Source organism: Bos mutus, chromosome 18, assembly GCF_027580195.1.
Source record: "Bos mutus isolate GX-2022 chromosome 18, NWIPB_WYAK_1.1, whole genome shotgun sequence".
NCBI classification, from domain to species: Eukaryota; Metazoa; Chordata; class Mammalia; order Artiodactyla; family Bovidae; genus Bos; species Bos mutus.
This window is the reverse complement of record NC_091634.1, coordinates 14928907-14951697: the sequence shown is the minus strand read 5'-3', so window position 1 is coordinate 14951697 and position 22791 is coordinate 14928907. Positions and strand designations below refer to the sequence as shown.

General features: G+C 48.2%; 1 protein-coding gene across 4 annotated transcripts in view; it reads left to right on the top strand.

The window, feature by feature from the left end:
• Window positions 1–22791, top strand: part of SIPA1L3 (signal induced proliferation associated 1 like 3) — a 253512-nt gene that overhangs the window by 2645 nt on the left and 228076 nt on the right. The window contains exon 2 of one of the 4 annotated variants that reach the window (XM_070387806.1): window positions 15164–15506. The exons of the other annotated variants lie outside the window; for them this stretch is intronic. The gene's annotated coding sequence lies outside the window, so the exon portion shown is untranslated. The remainder of the gene's footprint in view (window positions 1–15163; window positions 15507–22791) is intronic. 4 annotated transcript variants of the gene reach the window in all.

The following is a 22791-nucleotide window of genomic DNA, read 5'->3' as shown; positions in this document are numbered from 1 at the left end:
GAGTTGTTTCTTTCAAGTCACCAAGGATGAATACATGTCAAACACTGTATCAGTAGGAACCAGAGAAGGCACTGCAGACGTGCCAGATGGCAGTGGCCACAAGTATGGAGTAAAAGCCCTGGCTGTAAGGGAGTCCATTTCTATCCTGGCTAAGCTCAGCTGAGTCGCTCACTTTCTTTCTGCAAAGTTACCCAGTGTCAGCGGGTTAGAATATCCTCTGTACAACAGGCCATCCGGAGTGTTTTGGGAGGCAGCACACGCACACTCAGGAAGAGGCTGGGCAGGGAGTATGTTAGCTCTCTGTTTAGGGTGAGTCTGTCATCAGATCTGTCATTGTAATTTTTTTTTTTTTTTAGAGATTTTATTTATATATTCTTGGCTGTGCTGGGTGTTCCTTGCTGCACGTGGGTTTTCTCTAGTTGCAGTGAGCAGGGCTCACCATTGTGGTGCACAGGCTTCTCTTTGCAGGGGCTTCTCTGGTTGCAGAGCACGGGTTCTCTGAGTAGTTGTGGCTCACGGGCTTAGGTGCTTCTCGGCATGTGGGATCTTCTCAGACCAGGGATCGAACCCGTGTCTCCTGGGTTGGCAGACGGATTCCTAACCCCTAGACGACCAGGGAAGCCCCTGTTAATTGTAGTTGCATTTGGTGATGGGAACCTGTGGTCTCAAATTTGTTTTAACCACTACAGTTACCTAAGTGTGTTATTATTTTTTTATTAATTGGTTGATTTTTTTTTTTTTTGGTTGAGCCATGTTGCTTGTTGGATCTCAGTTCCCTGACCAGGGATCGAACCTGGACTTCAGCAGTGAAAACTCCAAGTCTTAAGCACTGGACTGCCAAGGAATTCCCCCTAAGTGCTTTTTTGCATCTGAGGAAATAAAACAATGACTTTAAAACAAAAATCTTGGTCTTGATTGTTAGTGACAACAGCACGTGGGTTTTTAGCAGTCTGTGGTCAGAGTTAAACATGAGCCTGTTTTTCAGACATTGCAGTTGTTAGGCGGTAAATCAAAAATGGAATTTAGAATGTGCAGTGATTGGCGCCTTTTTTTTTCCCTGTGAAAGTTATTTTGCTTATATTTCAAACTTCAGTTTAAAAAAATGACCCAGGTTATGATAAGAGCTTAACCTTGTTGTGTGTATAATTTCCCAAATCTAAATTAAATGTCTATATGTTTTGATAAAATAATTGAGCAGTCATTGCCTCTAAAGTAAAGGGTTTTTAGCAGTTAGAATGAGAGGCTATTAGGACCAGTTTGTGCATTTGTGCTTTCTTTAAGACACTGCCTCTATTTCTTAGGACTTCTGTGGTCATGGCCATAATTTGTGTGTGTGTATGCCTGAGGATTGGTTGAATTTGGCTTTTAAAAAGTTATGCAAAGAAATGCATACTCGTAGTAACCTGTCAAACATTACAGAGATAGGCAAGGGAAATAATAACTGCCACCCTCCATTCCAAAATCCCATCCCCCTAAGAAAACCATTTATTCAGACAGTGAGTGTAGTGTCAGGCTTTGGAGATGTCAGAGAACAAATTAGATTCATTACCTTTGGAAATGTGGGGGTGGATGCTCTCACCTTTTTCTGTGCTCGTTTGGATGTATGTATGTGTATAGTGGGGCATCATCCCTGGTGGCTCAGACAGTAAATAATCTGTCTGCAATGCAGGAGACCCAGGTCTGATCCACTGGAGAAGGGAATGGCAACCCACTCCAGTATTCTTGCCTGGAGAATCCCATGGACAGAGGAGCCTGGTGGGCTATAGTCCATGGGATTGAAAAAGAGTCAGACACTACTAATTGACTAAATAGCAGCAATGCAGATATCGACTATTTTCTTTCTTCTCCCTCACCATTCCCCAGAAAAGGAGGGATCAAGTCATACATGTTTGTAACTCAATTTTTAAAAATATTTGATAGTGCATATCTCTTCAAGTCATTACATACAGATCTGACATTCTTTTTAACAGCTAGACCCACGTTCTTCAGTGTGGAGAGGCGGTGCTCCACACTGCCATTTCCCTATTACTGGACATTAAAGTTCTTTCTGGAATTTCTTTTTTTAAATTTATTTGGTGGGCACCAGGTCTTAGTTGCAGCATGTAAGATCTTTAGTTGTAGCATGTGAGATTTAGTTCCCTGACCAAGGATCGAACCTGGGCCCCCTGGATTGGGAGCGTGGAGTCTTAGTCCCTGGATCACCAGGGAAGTTCCTCTAGGTTTTCTATTGTACCTGCAAACACACATCCAGTAAGCATTCTGAAACATAGGCAGTACAGCATAGTGGCTGAAAGCATAAATTCTGGACAGCGAATAAGAGAGACAAGGTCCTTGCTCTCCTAGGGTTTACATTCTAGCTGAGGGGACACGCAGTAAACAAGGTAATCTCAGGTGGTTTTAATTTCAGATGGAGGCAATAACAGCGTGAGGGGATGGAGTAGATGTGATGGGGAAGGGCTGGTTCCTTTCGCTTGTATGACCTCAGAAGGCCTGCTGCTGCTGCTGCTTCTGCTAAGTCGCTTCAGTCGTGTCTGATTCTGTGTGACCCCATAGACGGCAGCCCACCAGGCTCCCCCGTCCCTGGGATTCTCCAGGCAAGAGTACTGGAGTGGGGTGCCATCGCCTTCTCGGAGAAGGCCTCCTAGGCCTCACTGAAAGGGAGTCATGTGAGCTGAGACCTGAATGAGCAAGAGGCACCAGCTGTGCCGAGAGCTGGGGGAAGACCATTCCAGGCCGAGGGAACAGGAAATGCAAAGGCCCAGATGTGGGGATGTATTTGCTACAAAAACAGTATCATTGAAACTGGACAAGGGTGAATTCCCACTGTTCAGGCTCATGCTACTTTAATTTTTGTAAAATAATAATAATGATAATAGCAGCTGACATTTCCTGGTACTTTACTCTGTACTCGGTGCTCTTCTAGGCATTTTGCACTTTTCCTCAATTAATCCTTACTCTAGAAGAAGGGGACAACAGAGGATGAGATGCTTGGATGGCATCACCGACTCAATGGACATGAGTTTGAGCAAGCTTCAGGAGTTGGTGATGGACAGGGAAGCCTGGTGTGCTGCAGTGCATGGGGTCGCAAAGAGTCAGACACGACTGAGCAACTGAACTGAACTGAATCCTCACAAGAATCCAGTGAAGTAGATAAATGTATGGAACTCATTACCGAGGAGGATGCTGACTCCAGGGCCCCAGGTCTTGGCTCATATGCTACACCCCTCTCTTCCCAGGCCCCCTTGACCAGGCTGAGGCAAGTTTAAGTGGGTGCAGCGTTTCCTTTCCACGTTGTTTAACATGCTGAGCTCTGCGGACTATATTTAGTACCTCATTCACGTGGCCCCGGGAGTGGTCTGGGGATGTGGTGTTGTCTCCACAGTAAGACACGACAAGGTCAGTTTCTGTGGGGATGTTTAGTTGGTTGGTTGGTGGTTACTTCAAAACTAAAGGCCCTTCAGCAAAGCATGTCCTCAAATAAAACAAGATTGGTGGTGTGGCCACCACACCAGATGCAAGTTAGCAAGAAATGAGGTGTGGTGTTGAAGGATCGCAAACAAGGAGGTGTCCCATTGAGCTTGCAAGGGGTGAGCTTTGCAAGAGGACTTGGACCAGCTGGGGAAAGAGTGTTTCTAAGCACTGAACTTGTATTATGGACTGTTAAAGTTTTAAGATACCGTCCAGTTGTTAAAGTGCTGATGCCTGGCCCAAGTAGGGGCTCCAGGATCCTGTTCCAGCCACCATGACTGTGTCCATTTTGATCTGGTGTAGCTTGGACCTTAAGAGTTGTTCAGTATTTTGAATGAAGGGCAGGCCTGGTTAGATGTGAAGATGGTGGTGGTTGCTTTTAAGACCAGGAAAAGTGTGGAGAGCATCTTTCATCCAGCCATCTACGAAGCATGTATTTCTGCCCAGCCTGGGTGCCAGGCGCCGTATGTTAGACACATGGCAGTATGAAGTCACATAGGAAGACTCTGGTTCTCCAGGGTTTGCACCAGTACTGTTCGTTAGAAATATAACGCGAGCCACCAATGTGGACCATATATGTCATTGAAGATCTTACAGGGATCACTTTTAGAAAAGTAAAAAGAAATAGGAAATGGACTTTAATAATAAATTTTATTTGGTCCAAAGCATATCATTTCAACATGTAACCAGTATAAAATTATTGAGATATATTATATCCTTTTTTTCTCACACTTCCTTCAAAGTACCATGTGAAATCTACTCCTTCAGCCATCTCCATTTGCACCAACCACGTTTCAGGTGCCCAGGAGCCACATGTATTGGACAGAGTGGGCCTCAGGTGTGAGACTCAAGTGTAGGTCAAGATTCACAGTGATGGGTCGAAGATGCCGTCCCTGTTTTATCTTGGTGAATAAGGGCAGGTGAGTGATGAAAAGCATGCTGATCAGAGGCAGGCCTAGCTAAACTCACAGCTGTCATCCTTCAGAGGCACCTTCTGGGCCTGGTGTTGTGCTTGGCGCATGTGACCTGTGTTCTGAGGTGGCCGGGACTCTGATCATCCCCACTAAACAGATGAAGAAGGTGAGGCCTGGCAGCACGAGGCCACTTGCTCACAGTTAGCAAGTGATGAGGGCAGAATTTGAACTCAGGTACAGAGACCATAGTCTTAAATCTCTGTTGTGTCTGTGTTGTGTTAGTGTTTGAGGGAGGGTGGGGTCTGAGCTTTGAGCCACAAAAATACCATAGGAAGGACTCATCACACAAAACAGACTCCCAGTGTTCATCAGCCTCAGTCCTCGGGTTTCTGTTGGTGCTGTAGTGCTGGTTTAGACCTGAGAGGTTGGCTGACCCCACTCCTTACATTGAGCTCCAGGTTGGTGGGAACGGATCTTTACTTCCCAGGAAGAGGAAGGGTCTTTGGGGACTGAGGACAGTGGGCAGGATGAGTGAAGGAAATGAGAAAAGGACCCAGCCTATTGAAAGTCCATTCTAAGCAGCTTCTGTGGGCATGAAGCCTCTCTTCTTTTTTGAAAATATTTATTTATTTATTTATGTATCTGGCTGCATCAGATCTTAGTTGCTTCATGAGGGGGTCCTCCTCCGTTGAGGAATACGGGCTTAGTTGCCCCACAGCAGGTGGGGTCTTAGTTCCCCAACTGGGGATTGAGCCCGCATTCCCTGCACTGCAAGGCGGATTCTTAACCACTGGACCACAAGGAGAGTTCCCGAAGCCTCTTTTCTCTTTCATCTGCCTCCTCTCTCTGTCCCTCTTGACTATGGCCTCCTGAGGGAGCTTCATGGCTTTTTCCTGTGAGCTCAGTGACAGCCGAGTTTACCCACTGTGTGAGAATTGCCCTTGCCTGATCCAGAGGCATTGCTGGGTGGGGGTTAGTGGGAAGGGGACTCTCATCTACGGGAGTCATTATTCTAGAACTTCAGTTACTCTTTTGGTTCAGGATTCCCCCTCTCAGAACAAGGAGTATCTGGACCTTGTACCCAAACAAGGCAGGTGCTGGAGATTCCAAGTCTGTTCACGTGCCCAGATGACCTGTGCAAGCCCCAGTGGTGATTCCTGAGCGCTTTCACCTCTTCAGCTCTCTTACCTCCTCCTGCTGGACAGTGCCTGGCCGGTTAAAGATGCTCAGTGTGTGTTTGTCGGCTGAATTGCTGATACGAGCCGAGGTTTCCTGAGCTCTTACTGTGTACAAGTCTCTGCTCTGGGTGCTTTTCATGTAATATCTCATTTAATCCTCAGAACTCCATGGTGTAGGTATTCTTATCATTCACATTTCTTACGTAAATAGACTCAGGTCCTGAGAAGTGCAAATCACAAAGCTGGTGAGTATCAAAGTCAGGATTCAAACCCAAGCCAGTCAAGTCCAGGCTCTTTTTTTTTTAAGTTTCATTTATCTGTTTTTGTTCTTGTCTGCGCTGAGTCTTCATTGCTGCATGCAGGCTTTCTCTAGCTGTGGCATCTGGGGGGTACTGGCTGTGTGGTGGCTTTTCTTGCTGGGGGCGCAGGCTCTAGGGCACAGGTGTCAGTAGTTGTGGCTCATGGGTCTTAGTTGCTCTGTGGCATGGGGTATCTTCCTGGACCAGGATTGAACCTGTGTTCCCTGCATTGGCAGGCAGATTCTGTACCACTGGTCTACCAGGGAAGTCCCTAGGTCCAGGCTCTTAAACGCCCCGTCTGCAGTCTGTCCGTGGATGGCAGGTGGCCGAATGGGGTCAGGAAGCAGGGCCACACTGACGAGTGCGGTCGCCCCACTCCACACGTGGTCTCTGAGCTGGTCTAGGGTAGTCCTGCAGCAGGTCCCAGGCCCCTTTGGGCCTGGACACTTGACCATCACTCTGGGCATGAGGTTTTTCTATGATTGTGGACTTGAGAGACTTTTCCCTTGTGGTCCAGTGGCTAAGACTCTGTGCTCTCAATGCAGGGGGCCTGGGTTCGATCCCTAGTCAGGAAACTAGATTCCACATGCCACAATAAGACCTAGGGAGTCAAATAAATAAGTACAAATACATATTTTTTAAAAATCAACCAAAAATAACAAAAATGCACTGGATGTTTGACATTATTAAGGAATTCTAGTTAATTTTTGAAGCTGTGATAATGATACTGTGGTTCTGCTCAAGAAAAGGTCCTTATTTTGAAGAGTTACAGTCTGAAATCCCCATGAACTGTTAAGATATCTGAGATTTGCTTCAGATTAATATGGATGGGCGGGGAGGCGAGGGGGCCAAGTGTATGGGCGAGGAAAGAGAGGAAGTGAGATTGGCCAGGAGGCAGTGCTACTGAAGCTGGCTGGAGGGCGTTCTTACGCTCTGCTTTTCACCTTTGTGTGTTTGCACCGCGAACACCTCACCACGGAAAGTTAGAAGCAAATATAACAAATATCACTCGGTGTTGGTGTGTTTCAAACTCGAGTGTAGTGTGGAGGGATTCCTTGCCTCTGCCCAGTCCACTTACATAATACAAAAGTGGTCTTTTTTTTTTTTTTTTTTTTTATCTTTTCATCCTACGAGTCAATCTTTGGCTCCATCGGCCACATGCTCCCCCGACTGCTCTGAGCACCATGGCGCTGGTTCTCTGAGTCAGCTCACAGAGGTCCCTCTTCCCCAGGTCTGGTTCTCTCCAGCATCTGAGCGTGGGGCCCCTCCCACATTTTTTCCAAAGACGAGTTCCAGCAGGAGGCCTCAGATCCTCCCCGCATCCTCCCCTCAGGACAGACGTGCACAGCTCCTTCCTCTGATGTGTCTCTGTCAGCCGCCCCCCCCCCCACCCAACCCTGCACGGAACCACAATCCAGCATTTGGTTTTGCCTCCAGCGCTGCTGCGGGAGGCAGGGAAAGTGCCCCCTTTCAGTCCTGACTTTTGACAAAGCTGCAAGATGCAGCATGTGATGGTGCCATGGACCTGATGATATTTCTCATCAAGCCAGCAGATAAAACTCCTTTAGAACAAACATGCACAACACTCCCTGCCCGCCCACCGCCCGCCCCTTCACATCAAGCAGAGAGGCTCTGTTGCATTTGTTCTTTAGGGGTCTCTAACCGAACAGAGAGTCAGCACGGGGCAGAACTCCGTGTGTGAAAGTGGCGGGAAAAGTGGGCACCCTCGTTTGGGGGTTTCTGCTTGTGGTTTGGTTGCCAGGGAGGGGTAGAGATGTGTGATGTGAAGAGGAACTCAGGTCTGGCCTTGCTCGTGGCTGGTGCCATTGGTTCTGGTGATGGGCTCTTTCTCTGTATCATGCTCTTGGTTTGCAGGGAGGAAGGCAGGCCAGGTCCTGGAACCAGCCCCCCAACCCCTGCCTCCTGCAGGCATTGCCACCTCTCCCCGCACAGCAGTTCTGTTCTTTCCTGTTCCTTTGCAGGCTCTGAAGCACGTCTAGCATGGAGAGCACATTAGGATCACTGTCACCAGTTTAGGCAGCCTGCTTTTTCTGGGGTTCCCAGTGTAGACCTATATGTGTTGAATCTGAAGGTGGCAGACCCCAAACACTGATACTGATTTTTTTTTAATATTCATGTATTTATTTGGCTGCGCCAGTTCTTGGTTGTGGCACGCAAGATTTTTGATCTTTGTTGCAGCATGTAAACTCTTAGTTGTGGCACATAGGATCTAGTTCCCTGACCCGGGATTGAACCTGGGCCCCTTGCATTGGAAGCGCAGGGTTTGAGCCACTGGACCACCAGGGAAGTCCCCTGATTATGATTCTTAAACTTACTCATTCAACAGATATTCATCCAGCTGAATGCGCTTCCAGGTACTAGGTTTATGCTGCTGCTGCTGCTAAGTTGCGTCAGTCATGTCTGACTCTGTGCGACCCCATAGACGGCAGCCCAACAGGCTCCCCCATCCCTGGGATTCTCCAGGCAAGAATACTGGAGTGGGTTGCCATTTCCTTCTCCAGTGCATGAAAGTGAAAAGTGAAAGTGAAATCGCTCAGTCGTGTCTGACTCTTAGCGACCCCATGGACTGCAGCCCACCAGGCTCCTCCATCCATGGGATTCTCCAGGCAAGAGTACTGGAGTGGGGTGCCATTGTCTTCTCCATAGCACTGAGCAAAGCAGACAAGGGTTCTCCCCTTCTAGGGCTCTCATTCAAGCCGGGATTCAAACAATCAACAGATAAATAAGACGTATACTGTGTTAGGGCGCTTCCCAGGTGGCACTAGTGGTAAAGACTGCCTACCAATGCAGTCTTTACCACTAGTGCCTTCACTAATGCAGGAGATGTAAGAGACCTGAGTTAGATCGCTGGGTCAGGAAGATCCCCTGGAGGAGGGCATGGCAGCCACTCCAGTATTCATGCCTGGAGAATCCCATGGACAGAGGAGTCTGGTGGGCTGCATTCCGTAGGGTCGCAAAGAGTTGAAGTGATTTAGCATGCACACATACTGTGTTTGATGGTAATAAGTTCTGAGTGGAAGAGATTAAGAAAGGGGATGTGAGATATTAGGGTGGAGGATGTTGACAGTTTAGATAGGGTGCCAAGGGATGGCCTCCCTGGGAGTGACTTGAGATCAGGCCTGAAGGATGCGAGGCAGTGTGAGCAATAGGGGTTTCTTGGCAGAGGAAGCAGCCAATGCAAAGGCCCTGAGACAGCGGCTGGAGCAGAGTGGAAGGGGGAGTGAGTGGGAGGGCACAAGGGCGCAGGAGTTTGAAGATCTCTTGGCATCTAGTGCAGCCTCGTCTTTTCTCTGAGATGGGACCATATTGCAGGGCGTGTTGAGTTATTAAATTCCATTAAGGGACTTCCCTGGGGGTCCAGGGTTTAAGAATCCGCCTTGCAATTCAGGGGATGCAGGTTCGATCCTTGGCCAGGGAACTAAGATCCCGCATGCTGCAACTAAGACCTGACACAGCCAAGTAAATACATAAATAAATATTTTTAAACATTTCATTAAGTTTTTATTAGTGGCCACATGTGCATGGAACCAAAGGAACAATAATAGAGCACCCGGTTCCCTTCCACAGAGGCCACCACCATCCCTGTTTCTTGTTGGTGACCAGTTCCTTGGCACTGCATTATTTGAGTCATTTCCTGGCCTACATTTGATTGAACCATATGAAACTGCCTTTTTTGTGGGTCAGAAAGAATGGGTGAATGTTGACAGTTTTGGGAGCTTCAGCCTAACAGCTTCCTTTCCAGGGCCCAAGGAACTTGACCCATCCTTTCTTTGGGGCTTCCCTGGTAGTTCAGACAGTAAAGAAAATACCTGCAATGCGGGAGACCTGGGTTCGATCCCTGGATTGGGAAGATCCCCTGGAGAAAGGAGTGGCTCCCCACTCCAGTATTCTTGCCTGGAGAATCCCATGGACAGAGGAGCCTGGTGGGCTACAGTCCATGGGGTCGCAAAGAGTAGTACACGATGAACACTTTCTTGCCTCAGGGATTGGTGGTCAGAGGTCGGGACCCCCTTTCTGTACCCGCACATCTCTTTCATTGACTGGCCCAACAGTGTCCGTGACACCAGTGTGTGTAAACCCCCTGCTCACTCATAGCCCCATACCCATCTTGCTGTTAAGCCTGACAAGATGCTGCCTCTTCCTCCTAGGACAGTACCTGGGGGTGGCATTAGTCATTCTTTGGCTTTCTGCATCTTGGTGCCACCAGTTTTGAAATCACAGATAACTTGCAGAGGGAAGGGCACTCCTGGACTCTTGCCAGGTGTTTGGCATGACTCACATGGCGGGACTGGATCAGTAACTGGGCAGAGTAGGTGGTAGAGAACCAGCCCAGAGTGTCCAGGAGGAGGTACTGGGACTGTGTAGGCTCAGGCTGTGGGGGGAGGGCTAAAGAGCGATGGTCTGGACTTGGGAGAAAGGCCTTCCCTCTCCTCTGGTATGTCCCCTCCAGAGAGTCACACATCCTGAACCCCAGGGCCCTGGGCTGGATCTTGCTTTGGGGGAATTCAGCCAGAAAATCATTTCAGTTGGTTTGCCTTTGGCTGCCAACAATAGTGTTAGCAACAGCAGCAGCAAATTTTTTTTTTTTTGGGGGGTGCCGTACCACATGGTGTGTGGAACTTCCCTGACCAGGATCGAACCTGCACTCCCTGCAGTGGAAGGGCAGAGTCTTAACCCCTGGGCCATCAGGGACATGCCAGCAAATAGATAATTTATAGTGTCTGCTAGATGCTAGGTAGGCACTGTGCTAGGTGCTTCCCACAAAGTGACTCATTTAAAGCTCCCAACAACCTTGTAAGTACCCTTATTATTCCCCTTTTGCAGATGAGACCAACTAAATTTAAATAACCTGCCCAATAGCTAGAAAATGGTGGTGACACGATTTGGATCCTGGCAACCTGGCTCCAGAGGCCACATTCTGAACTCTTAATCACTGTGCTCCTGCAGTGGTTCTCAAACCCGAGCAGGCACTGGCGTCCCCCAGAGGGCTGCTTAAAACACAAGTTGCTGGGCCCCACCCAGAGTTTCCGATTCAGTAGGTCTGGCTTGAGAATATACATTTCTAACAAGTTCCCAGGTGATACTGCTGCTCCTGGGCCTGGGAGCACATTTTTGAGAACCACTGACCTGACCTACTATAATAGGAAGTTCAAGTGAAATTGGCCCCAAGTCAGGAGATTGATGATCGGTATCAAAGAAGCCCACAGATAGGCAACACCAGGGTAGAATAATTAAGCCTGTAAGGAGACCAGCCCTCTCCACTATACTTGGTGTGTCTCCTGTGTCCTCAGGCTCCCCTCATGACCACAGGATGACTGTCACAGCTCCAGTCATCATTCCCTGACGAGGCGATATCCAGCCTCTGGAGGCTATATCCAGAGCATCTCTTAGGAGTGTGGAAACTCTTCCTAAAAGCCCCGCCTCCCAGATTCCCCTCATATCTCATTGGCCAGCATTGTGATACCTGACCATGCCTGGGCAAATCACAGGCAAGAGCCAATCAGGATTTATTGTCAGGGCTGGGGCTAGAAGCCTCTTCACCTGAAGCGCAGGACTATGTAGTGCGGCGGCTACAGGAATAAACCCGTAGTACTGTTTAGGAAAACACTGGGAGAGGGGGGTGGATATTGGGTGGGCAGACAGTTGGATCTGCTGCAGAAGTTAGGGAAACAAGGTGAAAGCCTAGTACCTATCCATTTTTGTGTCACTGTCCTTACCAACAATGTCCTTCCTTTTGTAATTACCTGAATCAGGACATGGCTTTTTAATTCTCTAATCATTTCCACCTTTAAGAATGTGTGCACAGAGTCCCTGTATCATCAGATCAGATCAAATCAGTCGCTCAGTCATTTCCGACTCTTTGCGACCCTGTATCATAGGAGCTCTCAATCCTGTCAGGAAACCAAGTATTTCATCTGAACACTCAGGGAAACCCAGCTGGGGGATGAGGCAGCAGTCTGAGGGGCAGTGTCGGTGGTCCGTGAGCCCACTCACTATGCTCAGCAACTTGGGGCTGGCTCCTCTCTCTGCTTCTGACCAGTTTTCCTATTCAAGGTGGTCCTTGCAGAGGCTCAGTTTCCCCCTTTGAGGACTGCCTTGTAGGGTGGTTGTGAGGAAGAAAGGAGAGGATGCAGGGAATTTCCTGGCAGTCCGGTGGTTAGGATTCTGCACTTTCACTGCCAGAGCTCAAGTTTAATTCCTGGTGAAGGAACTAGGATTCCACAAGCTGGCTTAGTGGAAAAAAAAGGAGAGGATGCAGGTCAAGTGCTTACCCCCAGGAGCTAGCTCATGGTAAGTGCTCAATAATGTGGCCCCTGCTGTTAACATATTTAATTTGACTTACTAATTGACTAGGGCCTCTCTGGTGTTTCAAGGGTAAAGAATCTGCCTGCAATGCAGGAGACATGGGTTCAATCCCTGGGTCAGGAAGATCCCCTCTAGAAGGAAACGGCAACCCACTCCAGTATGGAAAAATTTTCCAGTCTGGAAAACCCCATGGACAGAGGAGCCTGGTGGGCTATAGTCTATGGGATCACAAAGAGTTGGATACGACTTAGGGACTAAACAACAATTAATTGAATGGTTATCATTTAATAATCCCACCCTTTCCTCCCAACAACACATGAAAGTGACCATTCATTTTGCAGACTGACATTTCCTGTGGGTGCCCGTTGCTGCTGTTTATGGACCCAGCATAAAGCTGTTGCCCTGTAGATCTGCCAAGGGACTGAGGAACGAAGAGCGGGATGTGGAGCCACACCCCACTCGGGCACAAGTCCTGGGTCCGTCTCGGGCTCCCATGTGACCTTGGGCAAGCCACTAGCCTTGCAGTACCTTGGTTTCCATATCTTTAAGGTGGTAATGAAACCATGTAACTCAGATTGAGATTTGAATCAGTGAGCCCAGACTCGAACCCAGCCAGAAGCCAGATGGGGACTTGAATCCACGGTCTTTTAACTGAGATCCCACACCTGGTCTCAGGACTTAATAAAGCTCAGGTTCTTGATGTCTCCTTGCAGAAAGGATTCAGTGAAAGACAAAGTGATGGCTAAGAAGTTGATTTATTTAGAGAGAAATACACTCCACAGACAGAGTGTGGGCCATCTCAGAAGGGGAGAGTGGCCTTGAAATACCGTGTGGTTAGTTTTCATAGGCTGAGTCATTTCATAGGCTAATGAGTGGGGAGATTATTCCAACTATTTTGGGGAAGGGGGCGAGATTTCCAGGAATTGGGCCGCTGCCCAGTTTGTGGTCTTTGATGATTGGCCTCAAAACTGTCACGGTACCTGTGAGCGTCATTTGTCTTATGCCTGTGTTTCAGTGAGCATATACTGAGGCTCAGGGTCTAGTGGAAGCTGACTTGTCCACCATCTTGGACTTAGTTGGTTCTAATCAGTTTATGTCGTGTCCTCGGGCTGTGTCATTCTTACAAAGTCTGTGCCCTGTCACCTTCCCTGTGAGGTTGATGGGAGAATTGCATTCAAGCACCCAAAGCATTTTGAGTACTGCAGCCCCTGGCCCACAGTGAGCACTCAGTATATCTGCTGTATCTGCTGTTCTTTGAATATTTGTGCCAGTTTATTCACAGGGCTGGCTTACTCCTTGGAAGAAAAGTTATGACCAACCTAGACAGCATATTAAAAAGCAGAGACATTACTTTGTCAACAAAGGTCTGTCTAGTCAAGGCTATGCTTTTTCCAGTAGTCATGTATGGATGTGAGAGTTGGACTATAAAGAAAGCTGAGCACTGAAGAATTGATGCCTTTGAATTGTGGTGTTGGAGAAGACTCTTGTGAGTCCCTTGGACTGCAAGGAGATTCAACCAGTCCATCCTAAAGGAGATCAGTCCTGGGAGTTCATTGGAAGGACTGATGTTGAAGCTGAAACTCCAATACTTTGGCCACCTGACTCGAAGAGCTGACTCATTTGAGAAGACCCTGATGCTTGGAAAGATTGAGGGCGGGAGGAGAAGGGGGCAACAGAGGATGAGATGGTTGGATGGCATCACTGACTCAATGGACATGGGTTTGGGTGGACTCTGGCAGTTGGTGATGGATAGGGAGGCCTGGCGTGCTGCAGTTCATGGGATCGTAAAGAGTCAGACATGACTGAGCAACTGAACTGAACTGATTCACAGTTCAGTTGACTTCCCTGGTGGCTCAGTGGTAAAGAATCTGCCTGCCAATGCAGGAGTCACAGGAGATGGGGGTTCGATCCCTGGGTGGGGAAGATCCCCTGGAGAAGGAAATGGCAACCCACACCAGTATTCTTGCCTGGAAAAATCCCACAGAGGAGCCTGGTGGACTGCAGTCCATGGGACTGTAGAGTCAAACTCGACTTAGCAACTAAACAAATAAGCTCCTTGAGGGCAGGGTCTGTGTGTTTTTTGTTGAAACCACTATGTCCGGAGTAGATGGGTTATATATTTCTTTTGTGGATGAAAACAAGGGCAGTAAGCCATCCTGCTTTAGTTTTCCCTTCAGCTGCCCAGAATTTAAACTCGGTGACTGTAATAACCTCCTGTTTTGAACCTGATTGAATCTGGGGGCAGCATGTGATGACTGCAGCTGGTGGTTATTGAGCGTTTTGTGCATTAGGGCTAAATGCTCTCTGTAAGCCCTGACTCTTCACACTCACCCCATATTACCACTGAGGAACCTGAAGCCCAGTTGAGGGTGGGGCACCTGTCTTTCCTCTTGAGGAGGTCCAGTGCCGAGGTAAACAACTGGAAACCCAAGAGTTGCTCTGCTTGGCTTAACTCTGCGCCACCACTTTCTTGCTGTGTGACCTTTCTCCTGTGACATCTCTGTTCTTGAACTTTCTCATATGTAAAGTAGGAATGCTAATCGTGCTTACTTAGGACGGCTGTGAAGGCTGGGGGAGGGGGGAGATAATTCACATCGCGTGAAGTGCAGAGTGAGGAGGGGGGTGTTCTGGGGCTGTTATTGTTGGGCACACCCGCTCCTCGGTGCTTCCCAGGCTGGCCGGAGGAGTCCGGTGGCCGCGCTTAATCATTAAGCCGCGCTGCTTCGGCGAGCCGGCTCCCCGTCCGCCCAGCGAAAAGAAGCCGGTCTTTGGATCGTGCGGTTGTGAATGAAGCCAGCAGGGGAGGCCGTGGGCGCCGATCCAGCCCTGGATCGGTCAGCGAACAGGTGGAGCGTTCCTGGATCCGAGGTCACCGGCCAGCCGCCTTTGTTACCTTGAACTTTCACTCAAGCCCATTCAGGCTCCTCAGACCACGTGTCTGATGAGTAAGGAGTCCTTTTATTTCCCTCCCCCGAAGGGACCGCTGGCAGAACAGCCCGCCTTGGGGACGCGCGCCTGCCTGTTCGCGAGACCACCTGCTGTCGGGGGAACTCCGGTGGCCGGCGGGTCTTTGCTGCGGCTGTTGCTGAATAAGTCGCTGTGAGGAGCTGGCACGGCAGGTTCCCGCTTCCGCATTCCAGACACCCACCGCGGGCGCGGGAGGCACCGCCCACCACGGGAGGGCGAGGGCGGCCGCGAGCGCGGGCAGGCAGGTGGCCTTGGCCGGGCCAGGACCCAGGACGGCATTCGAGAGCCTGGAGCTCCCCTCCGCTTCACCTGCCGACTTTGTGATCCCGGCCGGGCTCCCGGTCGTCTTTCAGGTGAGCGGTGTCGGTTAAGTTTGGTAGGGACTTGCAGAGAAAGTGAACAGCGTGTTTCCTTCTTTTCGGGCATGAGACTGGTGGTTTTGTTTTCTTTTTTTTTTTTCCCTCTCCACTCCCATGAAATGTTTACCTGTCTGCTGCTAACTGTGAAGAAAGGGTGGGCGGAGTGTTGAGGGAGTGAGAAGGAAATGGAGGAGATTTCTCCTCGGAGAAGGCATGGGTGAATGCTGAACTCCCAGGGGGATGCCAACTTCTGTACCAGTGGGGCATCCTAGCCTGCTCCAGATGAAGCTGTGTGGTCTCAGGCGAGTTCCTTTCCGTCTCTGAGGCTCAGTTTCCTCATCTGATGAGGTGGTAAATAGGAGCAGTACCCACTCACCTTCCCAATGAATCATTGCTCACAGCCTGGGCGCTCACAGCCTGGGCACAGAGTGGTGGTCAGTGTCAGCTCTCCCTACCCCCACCCCAACCCCTAGCCCCCCGGATTCCCTGTCTGACTTTATCTCTGACTTCTCAGCTGCTGCTAGCTGCCTCCTGCCCTTCCTCCCTCAGGGCTTTTGCCCTGGCTGTTCCCTCTACCTGTAGCATTTCCCCAGCATCCCCAAAGCTCCCAACCCCCTTGGGGCTCTGCTCACATGTCACCTTCTCAGTGAGGCCTCTCTCCTCCCTAAGTAGCACCTTCTCCATCGCACTCTAGCCCTTTACTCTGCGTTCGTTTTCTTCATAGCATGACCACTGACATGTTTATTCTCCCACTTCCCCTACTGTTGTTGTTTAATCACTAAGTTGTGTCTGACTCTTTGCCACCCCGTGGACTGTAGCCTGCCAGGCTCCTCTGTCCATGGGATTTCCCAGGCACGAATACTGGAGTGGGCTGCTCTTTCCTTCTCCAGATAGTCTTGCTGACCCAGGGATCGAACCCGGTTTTCTCCTGCATTGGCAGGCGGACTCTTTATCCCCTGAGCCACCAGGGAAGTCTCCTCCCCTACTGTAGGCCCCCAGGAAAGCACAGGTACTTCTGGAATCATCCCTGGCAAGTGGTAGGTGTGCGATACATTGTTTTATGAGTGGATTTAGGATCATGTCTGAGGAAGGTTGGCTGTTCCTACCCGGGTTTTGAGGAGAATGTTGACATATCCTCAAACCCGGGGCTGAGGGTGGGGTGGTGGTGTGCACACACCCTCTCCTTGGTCACCCAGGGTCCTCAGGCCTCCCTGCAGCGTCCAGCCCTCTGGCTTCCTGTCTGTCCGTCAGCCCCTCCAGCCTGTGCAGCCTGGACCCTGACAATGCCATGGGTGTATGTGGCATGGAACAGATGGCCTTGACCCTGACCTTGCTTCTCATGAGCTCAGAGGATGTGTGCAGTTTAGCTTAGGTGAGGAAGGCTTTGTTGAAGACACCACCTACACACCCCCACACACATACCCCCCCCCAACCTTCCCATATATATGGAAAGCTGACTCTATTATCAGGCCCTCTTGAGTGTTCCTGCAGTAGTAGAGGGGTCAGGGAATACTTTGGAAATAAAAATGAACTGGCCAGGCAGAGTTTATCGGTCTCCCCGGCTTTAACAGGCAATCATTCTTGTTCTGGGGCTGAACAGGCTTTAATTAAACGGTGAGCTCCACGAGTCTGACCGTGTAAGAGCTGACACCGCCACATCTGTCTCCTGGCTCCCGGTGTCAGCAATTGATTCTGTAAAAATATCCCGGGCTGGGCTTCCCTGGGCTCCACAGAGCGAGGTCAGTGGCCCTCTTGGGTTTCTGCCAACAGCATGGAGAGCCTGAGGTGTGCGCAGCCTTCACACACATCTTCACACCTAGGGGCCTACCGCTATTTTAAGAATGTGCAAAGTGTCAGAGTTGCTGCTCCTGTAAACTCTAACTCTGTCCTCTGAGCTCCAAGTGCAGTGGGTTTTGGAATTGACCCTCTTGCATAATAGTGCTCCCAGCACTGCCCAAGTTCTCGGCCACAGCACTTGGCTTCTCTGGGCCTCAGTTTCCCTATCTGGAAAATGGGAATAATTAATAGCACCTGCATTAAGTGAGCAGTTTAAAGTGCAATGGAGTGACCTAGTTAGTTAGCACTGTGTCTAGTGGATTGAGAGAACTCACTTAATGGGGATAATTATTTTTACAATTTTTTTTCAAGTCATTTAAAAATGTCTCCAGTCCCTTTTTTGGGGAGTTCCTCTCTACTGCATCCCCATGCCAGCATTCTCTCACAGTCCTTCACCCATGGGAACAATCAAGCACTGTATGTATCTTTCCACATGTTTCTCCATGGTTATATGATCCTATGCTGCTGCTGCTAAGTCACTTCAGTCGTGTCCGACTCTGTGCGACCCCATAGACAGCAGCCCACCAGTGTCCCCCGTCCCTGGGATTCTCCAGGCAAGAACACTGGAGTGGGTTGCCATTTCCTTCTCCAATGCATGAAAGTGGAAAGTGAAAGTGAAGTCGCTCAGTCGTGTCCGACCCACAGCGACCCCATGGACTGCAGCCTTCCAGGCTCCTCCATCCATGGGATTTTCCAGGCAAGAGTACTGGAGTGGGGTGCCATTGCCTTCTCCTATATAATCCTATAGGGGGAAATATTACCCTATAAGGGATAATATTGTCCTCATTTTCCTGCAGGTTGCTTTTCTTACATGGCAGTACTGTGTGGAAATGGAGGCCCAAGTCCTCAGGTTATGCTCAAATTTGCTCTTGTTAATGTCTCTGTAACACATGGAGGGGTGGGTGTACCAGAGTTTATTTGGCCCGGCTGTTACTGATGTGCATTCCTTTTGTTTCTAGTTTTGTTTTTTTTTCTTCTCCCTCCGTATTATTTTTACTGACAACTTTTTAAAATTAGATTGCAGACATCCCACCTGCTTAGCCACTTTGTGGCTAAGCCATCCCACCTTGTTAAGCTCTAAGCCTTTAAGAATGAATAGGAAGTAGCATTAGTTTAATGAGGCATCTTGCCCAGATAGGAGATGTATTTTTGGAGGGTTCTCACCAAGTCCAGCACAATGTTGAGCCATCTACTTTAAATGCTTTTTACTTAGAAAAATGATTAATAGATTCCTCATCCTCTATACAGATTAGTTGTGCTTAATGAGTAATTATTACCAAATAAGAGACAGAGAAAGTTCTTCTTTTTTTTTTATTAATGATCTTCGTTGGAAATCAGAACATGCAAGAGATCTTATTAGAGTTGTGATCTATTGGCAAGTTTCCTTTTAAGGTGGTACTTCAGCAAAGGAGTATATTTGGCTTCCTGAAACTTGTGCAGTGGTGTACCCATTTAAGAGTTCTGTTTCAGTTCTCTGCTACATAACCAGCCATCCCAGAACTTATGCCTTAAGGGGATAGAAGTTTATTATTTCTTACCAATCTCTGATTGACTGAGGCTCATCTGGATGGCTCTTCTGCTGGTTTTAATTGGGGTCTCTTATGTGGCTAGAGTCAGAAGACGGATGGGGCTTAAGATGGTTGTACTCACAAGGGCTTCTCTGGTGTTTCAGCAGTAAAGAATCCCCCTGCAATGCAGGAGACACTGGTTCGATCCCTGGGTTGGAAAGATCCCCTGGAGAAGGTAATAGCAACCCACTCCAGCATTCCTGCCTGGGAAATCCTATGGACAGAGAAGCCTGGTGGGCTACAGTCCATGAGGTTGCAAAGGGTCAGACACAACTGAGCCTACTCAGCAACAACAACTCACGTGGCACCTTGGAGACACCTGGCCCCCTCTCTGTAGTCTCAGAACCACTCCTTCCACATGGATCTTGCCATCCAGTAGCTGGACTTAGAACACAGCAGCCCAGAGCTTCCTAAGTCAAGGCATAGGTCTAGAACTGGCCCAGTGGCAGCCCAGATTTCATGTCAGAAGGCAGACAGAAGACTTGAGTTCTGGAAGGTGTGGTCTATTGAGGGGCCACCACAGCCTTCATTTTCTCCCAGAAGGAAAGGTGCACAGGTCATCAGGGCCAGGTGGTGTTGCTGTTTGCAGGGCCCCAGTCTCTTGTTTATCTGCATTGCTGCCCTTAGCCTCATACATATAAGAAGGCTGCCCCATCTCCAGCCTCACATCCTTGTTACAGGCAGAAAGAAGCAAAGCTCTAAGAAAAAGAAGTAACACCTTTGTCAGGAAACCAAAGCCTTCCCTGAAATCCTTAGCAGACTTCTGCTTCCCCTCTTTGGCTAGAACCTTGTGACAAGATCACCCTTTGTCAAAAGGAAGTCTCGGAAGTGCAGTTTTTAAGCTGTGCTTATTGCCACTTCAGACAGAGGGTCAGTAAGGAAGCTGTGAGGAGAAAGGACATGATGGGTAGGCATCTGCAAGTGGTCTGTTCAGACAGCCAAAGATGTGGTGGGTAAACTGAGGCAGCGTGAGTTCATTTATCAACCCTTTATAGTGGGTACCTGGAGTGGGCAAGACACTGGTCTTCTTACAAAGGCTACAAAGATTGGAGAAGTGGACACATCTGGGGCTTACACTGACCAGAATCATCTGGTGGCCTGGACCAGGTAATTGCTTAGCTCTGGTCTCCCTTGTGGAAGTTTGGAGTTAGAATAATGATCATAGTAATAGCCAATCTCATTAAGGGTTTAGTTTGTGAAGAAGAACTAAAGAACCAGCTCATGTTACCTCGTGGCCCTGTGAAGTAGGCACTGGCATCATGCACCTTTTCAGGTACAGAGACAGAGGTACAGAGAAATGAAATAACCTGCCGGAGGCCTTATGGCTAAGGAGTAGTAGAGTCGACACGCCGTCCCTCTCTGGTGGTTGGCCTCCAGAATCTGTGCACTGAACCACTGTGCTATACTGCTCTACTTTGTTTATGATTAACCCAGCATTTCTTGTTGAAATGAGTGTGTAAGTGACAGAGATAGAAACCACTTACTACTCCATCCCTCCCCTCCTACTCTGAGCCTTATTGGTCTTATCTGTCAGTAACTTGGTGTATGTTCTTCTTCACCTCTTTGTATATGCATTTCATTTTTTAAAGGTGACCTTTGGACACACAGAATTGGATTAATCATAATCCTTGATGCATGATACAGTGGTATTTTTGGTCTGTACAAAATGTTTATTACAATGAATAGCCATTAGCCTACTCCCTGCCCAAGAACTAGGACATTACCTACCAGTAATTTATATGAAACTATGGTATTTCCCTGGAGAAGGCAATGGCACCCCACTCCAGTACTCTTGCCTGGAAAATCCCATGGACGGAGGAGCCTGGTAGGCTGCAGTCCATGGGGTCGCTAAGAGTCAACATGACTAAGCGACTTCACTTTCACTTTTCACTTTCGTGCATTGGAGAAGGAAATGGCAACCCACTCCAGTGTTCTTGCCTGGAGAATCCCGGGGACAGGGGAGCCTGGTGGGCTGCCATCTATGGGGTCGCGCAGAGTCGGACACGACTGAAGCGACTTAGCAGCAGCAGCAGCCAGTTCCCAGGCTGCTCTCTCAGCTGTGACCACCATCTTGAATTTTTTGTTTAACATTATTTGTTTTGAAATAGTTATTTTTGAACGTCTACAATGATATCAAACTATACATAGTCTTCTGGGACTTGTATTTTTCTTTTAATATAGTGATTAATCCAGACCATTTGGTATAGCGGTATTTCATTTTTTACTGCTGTGTAATATTCCACTGGCCAAAGATACCACCTGTTTGTTTTGGTCATTTCTTTGGCAATGCATATATCATTAGTGTCCAGATTTGTTTTTGCTCTTCTTGGGCTACTGTGAATGTTGTTAAACACATTTCCTAAGGTGCCTGAACAAGAATTTCTTTGAGGTATGTAATGGGCAGAAGATTGGTGGCTGTAGGATGTGAGCATCTTTAATTTTGCCAAATATCATCAAACTGTTCTCAAGTTCTCACCAAGGATGTGTAAGAGTTCCTGTTGTTCTGTATCCTGTCACACTTGGTTTTATAAAGCTTTTTTATTTTTGCCAGTCTGATGTGAGATGAAATCTCATTATGGATTTAATTTGTATTCCCCTGAGGGACTAGTAAGACATGCTTTTCATTTATGTTTCTTCTTTTGGATATAGCCTGTTCATCCTCTTTGCTTCTTTTTCTTATTGACTTGTAGTCATTCTTTATATAGTCTGGTTACTCATCTCGAGGCTGCAGCCAGACCTAATGAAACATTCATGATTCTCGTGTCTTTATTTCCTTTGTTGTCTCCTCTGTCCACTCTCTCCCCAACTCCATGATGCCTCTTTGTATACTCCAGCTCACAGTGATTCTCCCTGGAACAGTTCTCAAATTATGGGTGTTTTTATATGTTTGCGTGGATATATGACTATACCTGTTCCACCCATGTACCATAGCTTTGTGATCCCAGGTGTAGCAGGATTAGGTTCAACTGTAGGTAATAGAAAACCGCTTATAAAACAAACTGACAATGGCTTAAACAAGGTAGAAGTTTATTTCTCTCTCACATAAAGGAGTCCAGTAATAAGGAGGCCCAGGCTGCACTCTATTCCAGAACCCAGGCTCTGTCCACCTTCGAGCTCCACCATCCTTTTACCGTCACCTCATGGTTCAACATGGCTGCTTAAGCTCCAGCCATTATATCTCAGCAGGGGATGAAGATGGACACTTCTGCTTCATGGAAGTTTCACACTATGTTCTGCTTACAGACTCTTGCCCAGAATTTAGTCACATACACAGTTATAAGGGAATCTAGAAAATGTATTTCACATGACCTTGTTCTTAGCTAAAAATCAGATTCTATTACTGAGTTAAAAGGGGAGACTAAATATTGGATTAGGCAGCCAACAACTTTACTTGTTCTGAAAAGTTCCCTAAAAGTGGCTCTTAAAGGAGTTGCCAGACCCCAGGATGGTGCCTCTAGATGAGGCCCCTTTTGATTCTTTGATTTGTTACACAGATGTTTATTGCGCATCTGTTTTGCACAGGCACTATTCTGAGAAGCCAGTAATGAACAAAACAAGTGAAGTCCCCACCCTCACGGAGCTTATTTTTATAAAAGGGAAGGTAGTCAACAGACAAGGAGTTTATAGTGAATCAGAAGAGATAACAGGTGTGAAAAGAAATGCAGGAGAAGGCATGGGATGAGGGTGAGTAGCATGTGGTGCTGTTTTATTTTCTTTTATTTTTTAAGGATTCATTTATTTAATTTTTGGCTGCACTGGATTTTCACTGCTGCACGTGGGCTTTCTCTAGTTGTGGTGAGCGCAGGCTACTCCTCCTTGCCGCGTGAGGGCTTCTCATTGCAGTGGCTTCTTGTGGAGCAGTAGAGCTTGAGGCT